The sequence below is a fragment of the Megalopta genalis genome, unplaced genomic scaffold (genome assembly GCF_051020955.1).
Source record: "Megalopta genalis isolate 19385.01 unplaced genomic scaffold, iyMegGena1_principal scaffold0259, whole genome shotgun sequence".
NCBI lineage: Eukaryota > Metazoa > Arthropoda > Insecta > Hymenoptera > Halictidae > Megalopta > Megalopta genalis.
In genome coordinates, this window is record NW_027476328.1 from 60,001 (window position 1) to 62,500 (window position 2,500).

Here is a 2,500-nt window from a genome sequence, read left to right on the forward strand (position 1 = left end):
ACTTTCGGGGACTAGACGACCGATTGATCTCGTGCGGTTTCGCTATTCGATCATTTGAAGAGAACAAAAAGATATATGGGGCGACCGACAAACGGTTTTCCGTAGAACCAGACTCGCGATTGCGTTGACACACACATCATAGCCACACCAATAGAAGAGTTTTAGGACGGTAACCCGGGTGGGGTGTTCTTTACTCAGAATATGTGCAACATCGGATCTATATAGCCATCGATACAATTCGTACACAAATGTGTCGTACGAAGAGAGAGACTTTTTTTCCTCTGGCAACATAACGGTAAGAGACATCCTTCCACACTCATAGGTTCCACTCCCTGGGGCTATGATATATATATACATATAAATTCAAATTCGAAGCAACGGTCACAATTCTACTCTATATTTTTGCGGGTTATGTGTTCTTTCGTTCAATTTCTTTCATGCGTTCGTTCGATCTCTGTACACAGTCTTCACATAGGACAGACTCGTGTAGTACGCTTTCGTGGGTTAAACCCATCTCGTTTCATTTCAGGCGACGTCGGGAGCGCGTTGAAAATGTACCAGTGAAATCTCGATAGTTCTACGAATACGAATCGTCCCGAAAAAGATTTTGTCACCGCTTCGAAGCGGTGTTTCAGACGGGCGGACGTATATAAAACATATACGACACACGACACCGCCTTCCACACTCACGCTAGTTCGAACACGATTTCCATCTCTCTCGAAGACTGTTAGACGTACGTAAAATTTCTCAATATTCATAGGACCGCGACAAACGCCGACGAAGCGCCCACCATTCGCTCGTACGTATATAGGCAACAAGTGCCATCAACGCAAGCAGTTTATAAGTACGTAAACGACCCTCAGCCAGGCGTGGTCCAGGAATTGTATCCGTGGACCGCAATGTGCGTTCGAAATGTCGATGTTCATGTGTCCTGCAGTTCACACGTTGACGCGCAATTAGCTGCGTTCTTCATCGACCCACGAGCCAAGTGATCCACCGTTCAGGGTAATTTTTCCCTTTTATTCTCTCATATATATATAATGTGTATTTGCTATCCACCACATTTTTGTGTTATATTTCGGAACAAGCCGATACCCGAAGAGCTCCAACCAGCGCGCGAAGGAGATTCGGGAGTCGTCGTACAACGACATAATTGTCCCTTAAAGAACGAGATATTTCCGTCGAAACCATATATATATGTACGAGCAAATCCAAAACCACTGTTTTCTTGCAAGTTCGACGGTCGGAGCGAATAGAACATTGAAAAGCCTTCTATCGAAGAAACACAGAGAGTATATCACCTCCAAAAACGACGGGGATATGGATATTCAAACTGGACAATTATCAACCCGATACTGGATTCGAAAAGTTTCTCTCTCCTTTCGTCGTTATTTACACCGGACGGACTCACGGCCGGCTCTAGCTGGGTGTCATATATATATACGTCCCACGCTCATGCTGCCACTAGCGCGCAACAGAGTAGGGTGTCAATGACAACGACACAGCATTGAAACGAGCTACACAAGCCGGTCTCTCTTGATACCAATGTAAACGAGCATTAAGTTATCTTCAGACTGCCCGATATTTTCGTCCTTTGGACTTTCCCAACGATTCCTTTTTTTCTTTTTTTTTTTTACACCACAGCGAAGACTTGAGGAAGCGTGATTAGCACGCTCGCATCCCTCCCTGTCCTACTACAACTGTGTGTGTGTGTAAAGAAAGAAAAAAGAATACATTGGCTTTCTCTCTATCGAGAAGATGGCCTACGCAACGCAGATCAAAGGCCTAATACGTGTAATATAATACGCGTCTGGCCGTGTATAAATCACGCACGAATGATCTGGTCGGGCCCAACTCTTCTCGTACGCTTATTTTTCCGTGTTGAGGCACTATCATAAAATCACACAAACCCCAACACGTGTGTGTCTTGGAAGGAAGATGGCCTACGCAACGCAGATCAAAGGCCTAATACGTGTAGTACACACGTCTGCCGTGTAAATCACGCACGAATGATCTGGTCGGGCCCAACTCTTCTCCACCACACCACATCCCAACTTTGTACATTTTTATATATTTTTGTGCGTTGGGGCACCTTCATAATCACAAACCCCAACAACACATATATCTCTCTCTCTTTGAAAGATTTGTTGTGGCCTACGCAACGCAGATCAAAGGCCTAATACGTGTAGTACACACGTCTGGCCGTGTAAATCACGCACGAATGATCTGGCGGGCTCAACAATATCTTTTTTTTTTATATGAATTCTTATCCACAAACTAATCGAATTCATTTTCTCTCCTCCTCTCCTCTCTCTTTGAGATATATTGGAACATTGTAATGATCCTTCCGCAGGTTCACCTACGGAAACCTTGTTACGACTTTTACTTCCTCTAAATAATCAAGTTTGGTCATCTTCCCGGCATCATCGGCAATGCCGAAACATTGCCGCGCACCAGTCCGAAGACCTCACTAAATCATTCAATCGGTAGTAGCGACGG

At 44.7% G+C, this 2,500-nt stretch overlaps 2 non-coding genes across 2 annotated transcripts in view; both read right to left on the reverse strand.

The window, feature by feature from the left end:
* Window positions 1-854: 854 nt before the first annotated feature.
* Window positions 855-1,009, reverse strand: LOC143262954 (5.8S ribosomal RNA). Its single transcript, XR_013036565.1, has one exon. It is a non-coding gene; the product is annotated as a 5.8S ribosomal RNA (ribosomal RNA).
* A 1,328-nt stretch (window positions 1,010-2,337) lies between these two features.
* The window catches only part of LOC143262948 (small subunit ribosomal RNA), a 1,921-nt gene continuing 1,758 nt past the window's right edge, over window positions 2,338-2,500 (reverse strand). Inside the window, exon 1 of the ribosomal RNA XR_013036559.1 lies at window positions 2,338-2,500. This exon is cut by the window's right edge and continues 1,758 nt beyond it. This is a non-coding gene — a ribosomal RNA (small subunit ribosomal RNA).